Raw genomic sequence first — 12,190 nt, forward strand, 5'->3', positions numbered from 1 at the left:
ACTGAACTGAAAGAAAGTGTATGACTCAGGCGTAGACATGGTGGATTTTAATCTTCCGGAGTCCAAACTTCAAAAATGCCAGGCTTGATCCATTGCCTTATAATAACTCCTTTTTATCTTAGAGTTTCGAGAATGGCACCTGTTGAAATGGTCTGCTGCACATTCAGTGTGTACTTTTGATTATCTTGTTTGGAAATTTTACCCATGTTAAGCTGTAAATGGACTTCCTTGATGGCTCAGATGGTAAAGAATCCGCCTTTAACACAGAAGACCTGAGCTCTATCCCTGGGTCCGGAAGATCCCTTGGAGAAGGAAATGGCAACCCATTCTTGTATTCTTGCCTGGAAAATCCCATGAACAGAGGAGCCTGGCGGGATACAGCCCATGGGGTCACAAAAGTCAGACACGACAGAGTGACTAACACACTAAGCTGTAAATGGGATCAATTCAATCCCTGACCAGTTGGGACAGCATTATGGATTATTTAATAGCCGCTGTTTGCGTTCAGTTTTATTATAATGGTAAATTCTACTGCAGTGTCTCCATAAACACCTGCTTTGTATACTCCAAATTTATACTTGCCACAACAGTCACCTAATTGATTTAATTAGCACAGAGGGCAAGTGGAAAACCAATATACCAAGTCAAGTCTGTCTGACTACAACAGTGGTCTAGTCACCACTTCATCATGTTGACTGGTTGAAAACCTGTCTAATTTGTCTGCTCTGCATACAAAGTGATATCTTAAAACTCAAAAATGAGTCATAATGTCTAGCCATTATAAGGATGTGGGGAATCAACTACTCAAGTGTTTGCCGGAAGGTAGTGGTTTAGCATTTCTGAAGGTAAATTTCAAATTAATATCCTGTATGTAACATTCAATGTAGCAAATCCACTAATAGCTATTTTAGGGCAATAATTTTATATGTGCAAAAATAATATATACAATGTTTATTACAGCGTTGTTTGTAGTAGTGAAAAATGGAAACTAGGTAAATGAATATCAACAGAAAAGAAACTAGGTAAATGAATATCAACAGAAAATGGTTAATGACATATCTATTACTATAGAATGCTTTGAGATTGTGTGTGTGTGTGTGTGTGTGTGTGTGTGTGTGTGTGCTGTGCTCAGTCATGTCTGACTCTTTGCTACCCCGTGAACTGTAGCCGGTCAGCCTCATTTGTCCATGGATTTTCCAGGCAGGGAAATTGGAGTGGGGTGCCTCCTACTCCAGGGAATCTTCCTAACCCAGGGTTCAAACTCAGGTCTCCTGGATTACAGGCAGATTCTTTACTATCTAAGCCACCAGGGAAGTCCTTAAGTTCAGTTCAATTCAGTTGCTCAGTCGTGTCCGACTCTTTGCGACCCCATGAATCACAGCACACCAGGCCTCCCTGTCCCTCACAAACTCCCGCAGTTCACTCAGATTCACGTCCATTGAGTCAGTGATGCCATCCAGCCATCTCATCCTCTGTTGTCCCTTTGTCCTACCCCCAATCCCTCCCAGCATCAGAGTATTTTCCAGTGAGTCAATTCTTCGCATGAGGTGGCCAAAGTACTGGAGTTTCAGCTTCAGCATCATTCCCTCCAAAGAAATCCCAGGGCTGATCTCCTTCAGAATGGACTGGTTGAATCTCCTTGCAGTCCAAGGGACTTTCAAGAGTCTTCTCCAGCACTACAGTTCAAAAGCATCAATTCTTCGGCACTCAGCCTTCTTCACAGTCCAACTCTCACATCCATACATGACCACAGGAAAAACCATAGCCTTGACTAGATGGACCTTTGTTGGCAAAGTAATGTCTCTGCTTTTGAATACGCTATCTAGGTTGGTCATAACTTTCCTTCCAAGGAGTAAGTGTCTTTTAATTTCATGGCTGCAGTCACCATCTGCAGTGATTTTGGAGCCCCAAAAAATAAAGTCTGACACTGTTTCCACTGTTTCCCCATCTATTTCCCATGAAGTGATGGGACTGGATGCCATGACCTTACTTTTCTGAATGTTGAGCTTTAAGCCAACTTTTTCACTCTCCTCTTTCACTCTCATCAAGAGGCTTTTTAGTTCCTCTTCACTTTCTGCCATAAGGGTGGTGTCATCTGCATATCTGGGGTGATTGATATTTCTCCCGGCAATCTTGATTCCAGCTTGTGTTTCTTCCAGTCCAGCGTTTCTCTTGATGTACTCTGCATATAAGTTAAATAAGCATGGTGACAATACACAGCCTTGACGTACTCCTTTTCCTATTTGGAACCAGTCTGTTTTTCAATGTCCAGTTCTAACTGTTTCTTCCTGACCTGCATACAGATTTCTCAAGAGGCAGGTCAGGTGGTCTGGTATTCCCATCTCTTTCAGAATTTTCCACAGTTTATTGTGATCCACACAGTCAAAGGGTTTGGCATAGTCAGTAAAGCAGAAATAGATGTTTTTCTGGAACTCTCTTGCTTTTTCCATGATCCAGCAGATGTTGGCAATTTGATCTCTGGTTCCTCTGCCTTTTCTAAAACCAGCTTGAACATCAGGAAGTTCACGGTTCATGGATTGCTGAAGCCTGGCTTGGAGAATTTTGAGCATTACTTTACTAGCATGTGAGATGAGTGCAATTGTGCAGTAGTTTGAGCATTCTTTGGCATTGCCTTTCTTTGGGATTGGAATGAAAACTGACCTTTTCCAGTCCTGTGGCCACTGCTGGGTTTTCCAAATTTGCTGGCATATTGAGTGCAGGACTTTCACAGCATCATCTTTTAGGATTTGAAATCGCTCAACTGGAATTCCACCACCTCCACTAGCTTTGTTCGTAGTGATGCTTTCTAAGGCCCACTTGACTTCACATTCCAGGAAGTCCTTATGAGTGTATAATACAGGCTTCCCTCATAGCTCAGTTGGTAAAAAATCTGCCTGCAATACAGGAGACCCCAGTTCGATTCCTGGGTTGGGAAGATCCCCTGGAGAAGGAAATGGCAACCCACTCCAGTATTCTTGCCTGGAAAATCCCATGGATGGAGGAGCCTGGTAGGCTACAGTCCATGGGGTCTGGAGGAGTCGGACACGACTGAGCGACTTCACTTTCACTTTTCACTTTCATACATTGGAAAAGGAAATGACAACCCACTCCAGTATTCTTGCCTGGAGAATGCCAGGGACAGAGGAGCCTGGTGGGCTACCGTCTATGGGGCCACACAGAGTCGAACACAACTGATGTAACTTAGCAGCAGCAGTAAGGTGTTATTATTCTTCAAATATCTCCCACTAAACTATCAGCTACAGAAAGCAAGAACTTTGCCTTTTCAGCACCTAGCATGATGCCCTCACACAGTAGGTAATAATGGTTGAATAATACAAGATTTCTACTTAAGTACAGTCATTTAGCTTATTTAACTTGGCCATTTCTCCCAAATCCCCCAATTTCAGGGTCCTATGTATACTTTGCAAAAAATTCAAAGACTATGAAAGAGGCTTTTGGGGGGAAGGGAGTGATGGAGATACACTGTATCTTGATTGTCGTGTTAGTTGCACAAAATGTATATGTTAGTCAAGACTAAAGAAAATGTGCACTTAAAATGTATGCATTATGTTATATGTAAATTACAACTAAATAAAATGTATTTTTAAAACTTTAAAGTCCATCTCCGTGCTTCTCAAGATCCATCCTTCTGTTGTTCTCCATTGAGTTGACCACTATAAACAATTTTTTTAATGTTCTTTCTGGTATTTTCTATGCATTATGCATTTATAAATGTATGTGAGTCTATGAATTTTCACAAATGGAATCATGCATGCTGTCCACATTTTGATTTTTACCTGACAATACATCAAGATACCGTTTTATATCAGTACATATAGGTAGACCGAAAACTTTTTAACATTTCATACATTCCATTGAAAGACTACCTATAGATTCTTTTCAAACTACCTGTGAATTAGATTAATGAGATTTACTTTCAAAGAATCAGCCTATTATTAGAAGGTAGAAGTACATGCGTGCATGCATGCTAAGTCACTTCAGTCGTGTCTGACTCTTTGCAACGCTATGGACTGTAGCCTGCCAGGCTTCTGTGTCTATGGGATTCTCCAGGCAAGAATTCCAAACTGGGTTACCATGCCCTCCTTCAGGGGATCTTCCTGACACAAGGATCGAACCATAGTCTCTTGTGTCTCGTGCACTGGTAGGCAGGTTCTTTACTACTAGTGCCACCTGGGAAGCCCAATACTCTTTGCTACCCCATGGACTGTAGCCTGCCAGACTCCTCTAACCATGGAATTCTCCAGGTAAGAACACTTGAGTGGGTAGCCATTCCCTTCTCCAGGGGATCTTCCCAACCCAGTGATTGAACTCAGGTCTCCCACATTGCAGGCGATTCTTTACTCTCTGGGACACCAGGGAAGCCCCAGTAAAAGTGCAGGAACTTTAAATTAGGAGAGACCTTTAGACATACTGCCCTCGGGCGGGAAGATCCCCTAGAGAAGGGACTGGCTACCCACTCCAGTATGGAGAATCACATGGACAGAGGTTACAGTCCATAGGGACACAAAGAGTCAGAAATGACTGACTAACACTTTTAGACATATTTAGTAGTCTTTTCCAAACCATTTTTTTTAAATATGAGAACCCAATGCACCCATACAAACTCAAATATATATGCCTGAAACAAAGGTTTCCCAAAATGCTACTTTTACTAAACTTTTGCCAACAAAGGTCCATCTAGTCAAAACTATGGTTTTTCCAATAGTCATGTATGGATGTGAGAGATGGACTATAAAGAAAACTGAGCACTGAAGAATTGATGCTTTTGAACTGTGGTGTTGGAGAAGACTCTTGAGAGTCCCTTGGACAGCAAGGAGATCCAACCAGTCTATCCTAAAGGAAATCAGTCCTGAATAGTCATTGGAAGGACTGATGCTGAAGCTGAAACTCCAATACTTTGGCCACCTGATGCAAAGAACTGACTCATTTGAAAAGACCCTGATGCTGGCAGAGATTGAAGGTGAGAGGAAAAGGGGGCAACAGAGGCTGAGATGATTGGATGGCATCACCGACTCGATGGACATGAGTTTGAGTAAACTCCGGGAGTTGGTGATGGACAGGGAGGCCTGGTGTGCTGCAGTCCATGGGGTCACAAAGAATCAGACACGACTGAGCAAGTGAACTAAACTGAACTGAACTAAACCCAATGGCAGTTTATAGTTTCTATTATATTTTACTCTATTTTCTGTTGTTCTCAACCCACAAAATTGATTTCAATACCCATTAGTACATTTGAACTTACAGTGAAAAGGTAAAAAGGGGTCTAACATTGCTCACCATTTAACAGGTTGAAAAAAAAACCTACTAAAGAAAGACCAAGAGTATATCTGATGATTAGATCATTTATTTAGGCCCTTATGTGCATTGAACTCTTCTTTTTGAAAGACATCTTATAAACTCTCCACTGGCTGTAAAATAAAGTCTAATGTCCTTAGGCAGATGTTTCTTCACCGTCTTGCCCCAGGTTTTCCTTCCAGACTCATGTAGAGCCACTTCTCACCCTTCCTCCCTCATTCGAATCCCCAATGTCCTCTCTAACTTACCTGCTCACAGTGCTATAATTTCGCAAATGCATTACCTCTATTCATGCTGAACGTATTTGCAAAGACTGAAATGCCCTTCTCATTCATTCTTTGGTAAAATGGCTTCAGATTCTAATTAAATGTCAATTTGGGAAGCTCTCTTCAAATTCTTTAAACAGAACTAGTAACACTCTTCTCTGTGCTCTCACAACTTTTTTTTAATACTTAGGTTTTAGTTCTTAGCCCATTGCATTCAACTGTTTATAAGTAAGTTTATTTTCCAAAAGAAAGAAGCATATTTGTATTTCCCCAGAATTTGTCATAGTTTCCAGAATATAATAAAAGCTCCATACATTTTTTTGTTTGTTAAATGAATGATCGTTTCTGTCCATCTTTACAGGGGTGATTTGTCCTTTCTCAATCAAGAAAATTTCAAATGTCTTGGCTGGAATTCACCTCTGCCCACCACTAGAGGGTAGTAGCTACACAATTCAAAAATTCTAGACTGTCTATAGTAACTGTCTTAGAAATCAAGCCAATTTTCTCACTATTTGTGACTTTCTCAGTATATGTGATTTAACCAAGCTCAACAAAAGCACTTTTGTTGGAAATGATGGAGGCCTCATCCATCTCAAATCTTGATTCCTTTTAGATGTGTTAAACATGAAAATAGAGGTCATGGTTTTCTTGCCTTATACCAGTAACATATTTCTCAGCTCTTTCTTCTTTGCCCATACACAAAAAGTTATTTATCATAGGCTTTTAAATTCTGGTCTACTTTTTCTCAGTCCACTATTATTTATCATGAAATCATACTTGTTAAAGTACAATTTTCCTAAATCCTGGAGTTGCTACAAATGCAGTTATAAAATTGTAATGCAACTTGAATCATAGTTTATGGATCTTGCTTACTTATAAGGGATCTTAGGGACCTTGTGGAGAAGGCAATGGCACCCCTACTCCAGTGTTCTTGCCTGGAGAATCCCAGGGACGGCAGAGCCTGGTGGGCTGCTGTCTATGGGGTCGCACAGAGTCGAACACGACTGAAGACGCAGCAGCAGCAGCAGCAGCAGCAGCAGAAACCTTGTAGTTGAAATCCCACATTTAAAATTTTGTTATTTTGTATTGGGATATAGCTGATTAAAAATGTGATAGTTTATATCTGATAAAAATGTGATAGTTATAGCTGATTAAAAATGTGATAATTTCTATAGTTTCAGATAGAACAGTGAAGAGGCTCAGTCATACATATACATGTATCCATTCTCCCCCAAACTCCCCTCCCAGGAAAACCACTCCATAACACTGAGCAGAGTTTCCTGTGCTATCAAGTAGATCCTTGTTAGTGTTGGTTATCCACTTTAAATATAGCAGTGTGTACATGTCCATCCCAAATTCCCTGACTATCCCTTCTCCCCATCCTTCCTCCCCTCCCACCCAGCAACCATTAAGTTCCTTCTCTAAGTCTGTGAGTCTGATTCTGCTTTGTAAATTACTTGATTTGTATCATTTTGTAAATTACTTCATTTGTTTCATTTCTTTTTAGATTTCAGGTATAAAAGACGTCGGAAGTTATTTCTCCTTCTCTGTCTCCTTCTCAGTATGACAGTCTCTAGGTCCATCCATGTTGCTGCAGGTGACATTACTTTATTCTTTTTAATGAGAAATCCCACATTTTACATATGAGAGACTTGAATACTAAACTTATTAAAGGATTTGTCTAAAGACACAGGTGGTGATACAGTGAGGACTGGAACCTCATGTCTCATGATTGGGGAACTTATTTTTTACCACCTCACATTATACAAGAAGCACACAACATACTGGTTCAAAAATAGTACACGTGTAATTTTGTGCACATGTTTGTTTTTTATTATAAGCTCTAAAGATAGCTTCCCAAGTACACAAAAATATATGAGATATTTATTACAGTACTTTTGCAGTTAAAAAGTAGAAATAATGTAAATGTCCATCAATCTGGAGTTGATCAATTTCGTAAGTAAATTATAGTACATCTATCAATGAAGCACTATTTGTGTCTGTCAAAAATTGCAATTAATCTGTATGTTCTGATCTGAAAAGGTAAACTAATAAGGGAAAACTGCAAGAAACAGAAGAAAAAGTATTATATTAAGTCATTTGTATAAAACTGTGTTAAAAGTAGTAAGGTTTGATAGGCATAAAATAATTATGGAATTATAGCTGAGACACTTAACAAGGACGGTTATTTCTGGGAAATGAAAAAAGGGGGAAAAGGGAAATTCTTTCCCATTTTATACCCTTCTTATAATGGTTATAATAACTTATCAAAGTAAATCAAGAACTGTTCACACAAAATTTTAAAACATAAAAGTATAACCACATATTTCTTACAGAGTCATAGATACATAGAAAAAGTATAAAAGCACACACAGAAAGAAAAATCATTACATCTGGGGAAAAAGGAAGATAAAAGATTTGGGATAGGAGTATATACATCTTTAAAAAATAACTTAAGTAAATATATCAAAATATTTAAGATCTTAATAAAGCTGATTAGTTGCAACTTGATAAAGCTGATGTTAATAATATTTTTTTGTATACTCATTTGTCTGTTTTAAGTATTTCATTATGATAAAATGAAGAGTCCAAAAGGTAAAAATTAAATAATGAAGAGTTGCAGAATTACATGTATACATGTGCAGTGTTCAAAAATACACATATACTTACACATACATAGAATAATACTGGGGAGAAGGCAATGGCACCCCACTCCAGTACTGTTGCCCGGAAAATCCCATGGATGGAGGAGCCTGGTAGACCGCAGTCCATGGGGTCGCTAAGAGTCAGACACGACTGAGTGACTTCACTTTCACTTTCCACTTTCATGCATTGGAGAAGGAAATGGCAACCCACTCCAGTGTTCTTGCCTGGAGAATCCCATGGACGGAGAAGCCTGGTAGGCTGCAGTCCATGGGGTTGCACAGAGTCAGACACGACTGAAGCGACTTGGCAGCAGAATAATATTGAAAAGGATATAAAATCCACATTTAATATCCTAGGTGATAAGACAGCATCTTTTGTTCTAACACTTGGTCACTGATCCCAGTTTCTGACACAAGGGAAACTCTTGTGGTGACTCTAGGTGGGTTCTTGAATGGCTCCTGGATTAGGGCTCTGGAAAGACCAAGCCATGATTTCGTGAGTGCTCAGTTTTTCCATAATGTCCAACTCTTTGTGACCGCATGGACTGTAGCCCACCAGGCTCCTCTACCCATGGGATTCTCCAGGCAAGAATACTGGACTGAGTTGCCATGTCCTCCTCCAGGGGATCTTCCCGACACAGGAATCAAACCCAAGCCTCCTGTGTCTCCTGCATTACAGGTGGATTCTTTACTGCTGAGTCACCAGGAAAGCCCAAACCATGATTAGAAGCTTGGAATTTCCAGCCCCACCCTGCACGCTCTTGAAAAAGGGAAATGGCTAGAAATAGTTAATAATTGAACATGCCTGTATGATAAGGCCTCCAAAAAATTGCAATAACATGGGTTTGAGAGAATTTTCAGATTGGTAAGCACATCCATGTTTTTACATCCATGAAAGGGTGACACATCCCAAGTCTACTGGAGACAGAAGCCGCTGCACTCAGGACCCTCCTAAACCTCACCTTATGGACCCCTTCATCTAGCTGTTCATCTGTGTCCTTTATCATGTCCTTTAACAAACTGGTAAACCTAAATATTTTTTCCCAGGGGCTTCCCAAGTGGCGCTAGTAGTAAAGAACCTGCCTGCCCACTCAAGAGATGTAAGACATGCAGGTTCAATCCCTGGGTGGGGAAGATACCCTGGAGAAGGAAATGACAACCCACTCCAGTATTCTTACTTGGAGAGTCCCATGGACAGAGGAGCCTGGAGAGCTGCAGTTCATCCATTAAACAAATTACTGCCAAATAACTGTTTCCTTGAATCTGTCAGCCACGCTAGCAGATAATCAAACACAAAGGGAAGAAAATCATGAGAACCCCTAATTTGTAGTCAAGACAGACAGAATTTGTGGGTAACATGGGGAACCTACAACTTGTGATTGGCATCTGAAGTTGGGAGCAGTCTTATGGAATTACATGCATGCTCAGTCATGTATGACTCTTTGTGACCCCATGGACTGTAGCCCACCAGGCTCTTCTGTCCATGGGATTCCCAGGCAAGAACACTGGAGTGGGTTGTCATTTCCTCCACCAGGGGGATCTTCCCAACCCAGCGATGGACCTCAGGTGTCTTGTGTCTTCTGCATTGGCAGGTGGATTCTTTACCACTATGCCACCTGGGAAGTTCAGCCCTTAACCTGTAGAATGTGATGCTATCTCCAGGTAGATAGTGTCAGAATTGGGTTAAATTGTAGGGCAGCCAGCTGGTGTTGCAGAATTATTTGATGTGGGGAAAGAACACACACACATTTGGGGACTACCTTAGTGGTCCAGGGGTTAAAACTCCATGCTTCTACTGCAGGGGTACAGCTGGTTTGATCCCTCATCAGGTAAGTTTTCCACAGTGCAGCAAAAAAAAGAAAAAAAAAAAACAAAACACACCTTTGGTGACCATAAGTGTCAAAAGTGAAATGTCCTGTGTGAAAGTAAAAGAGACATATGGGAGCTGGAGACCTGGTGTTTTCCCTGCACAGAGGGGAAAACTGGGTGGTTTTTCAAACCGGTATCATTTTGTATCACTGCCTTGCCCACATTCTGGTGGAAACACACTGGGGAAGAAAAGGCAAAAGGAGAAAGGAAACAGAGGACATTTTCTAAATAGTGCACAAATAAGATAGATAACCTAAAAGATCCATCAAAATTTACTCAAAAATTTATCTACACTTCAAACATTTATGAGAGCCGTCTACCCCTCAATAATCCTGAATCCTGTCCCACCCCCACCAATTTTCTTACGGCCTCTCATTAGACTAGATGAACATAAACTAAAGCCTTATTTCTTGTCCATTTTGGGTTTCATGGAACTAAAGTCACAAAGGATGTTCAAGAAACACTCAGTTTACTTCCCTTTCAATCTCTCTTCCTTGGGTGGCTACCAACATCTAAAACAAAGCAAACTTTCATTTCCATCAACCTGACCCATTTATTGGCTTTTGAGCAGCAAGTAACTGGACCCCACACCTTTCAGTAACAAAACTAGCAATCCTGGCCAGAGCCCACAGCCACTAGCAGCTGCCAAGATTCCCTGTCATCTTCGTTGCAGAAGCCCACCAGAGTTGTCTGTGGCTGCAGAAGTCAGAAACTAAATGATTCCTCTTTCAGTCTCTCTTTCATATTTTAATATTTTTAATGTTTATTCTATGTTATAGGTTTTGTTCTTTTACTTTAAAAACATATTTGCAAACTTTGCACAAAAATTAAATGTCCATAGATGGAGGAATGGATAAAGAAAATGTGGTACATATATACAACACACTATTACTCAGCCATAAAAAAAGATAGTCATTTGCAGCAAATGGATGGACCTAGAAACTTTCATGCTGATGAAAAGTAAGTCAGACAGAGAAAGATAAATATGCTATCGCTTATATATGGAATCTAAAAATAATGGTACAGACAACTTATTTGAAAAGCAGAAAGAGACACAGAGGTAGAGAATAAGCTTATGGGTATTAAGGGGGAAAGGGGCATGGTATAAATTGGAAGACTGGATAAAATAAATAACTAATAAGCTACTGTACAGCACAGGGAACTCTACTAAACACGCTAATGACCTTTATGGGAATAGTATCTAAAAGAGAGTGAATATATGTATATGTGTAACTGATTCACTTTGCTGTACTGCAGAAACTAACTTGACATTGTAAACCAACTACACTAAGATAAAAATTAACTTTTTTAATGCAATCATTCCCTTTTGCCTTCACTTCCCAAGAGCATATGAACATACCCCTCTGGCAGAGCCTATTCAGACCCTACCAAAGTGAAGGTCTAGGAAATGCAATACCCAAGCTTCTCATAGAGAAATAACAAGAAAGGATGGAAATGGGCTTGAATATCAATAAATAAAAATCTGACACAATCCCTGTTTTGCAGGCAAGGAAGTGAAAACACAGAGACTAAATAACTCCTGTGTGTTCATGCTAAGTCACTTCAGTCGTGTCTGACTCTGCAACCCCGTGGACTGTAGCCTGCCAGGCTCCTCTGTCCATGGAAATCCCCAGGCAAGAATACTGGAGTGGGTTGCCATGCCCTCTTCCAGGGGATCTTTCCGACCCAGGGATCGAACCCACGTCTATTTTGTCTCCTGCATCGACAGATGGATTCTTTACCACTGGGGCCACCTGGAAAGCCAGAATAACTCCTGAATGATCACACAATTAATAGGTGGCAGAACTAGGATTCAAACTCGGGCTCTGTACGTAGCTTCTATAACTCCCACATACGATTTTTGCTCAAGGCAACCTGCTTGATTTGTATCTACCACTCGTGTTGGTCTTGAAAGTGAAAGTGAAGTTGCTCAGTCGTGTCCGACTCTTTGTGACCCCATGGACTGTAGCCTACCAGGCTCCTCTGTCCATGGGATTTTCCAGGCAAGAGTACTCATCTGTCCATGGGATTTTCCAGGCAAGAGTACTAGAGTGGATTGCCATTTCCTTCTCCAGGGGATCTTCCCAACCCAAG

This window comes from Bos indicus x Bos taurus, chromosome 5, assembly GCF_003369695.1.
Source record: "Bos indicus x Bos taurus breed Angus x Brahman F1 hybrid chromosome 5, Bos_hybrid_MaternalHap_v2.0, whole genome shotgun sequence".
In the NCBI taxonomy this organism is placed as follows: Eukaryota; Metazoa; Chordata; class Mammalia; order Artiodactyla; family Bovidae; genus Bos; species Bos indicus x Bos taurus.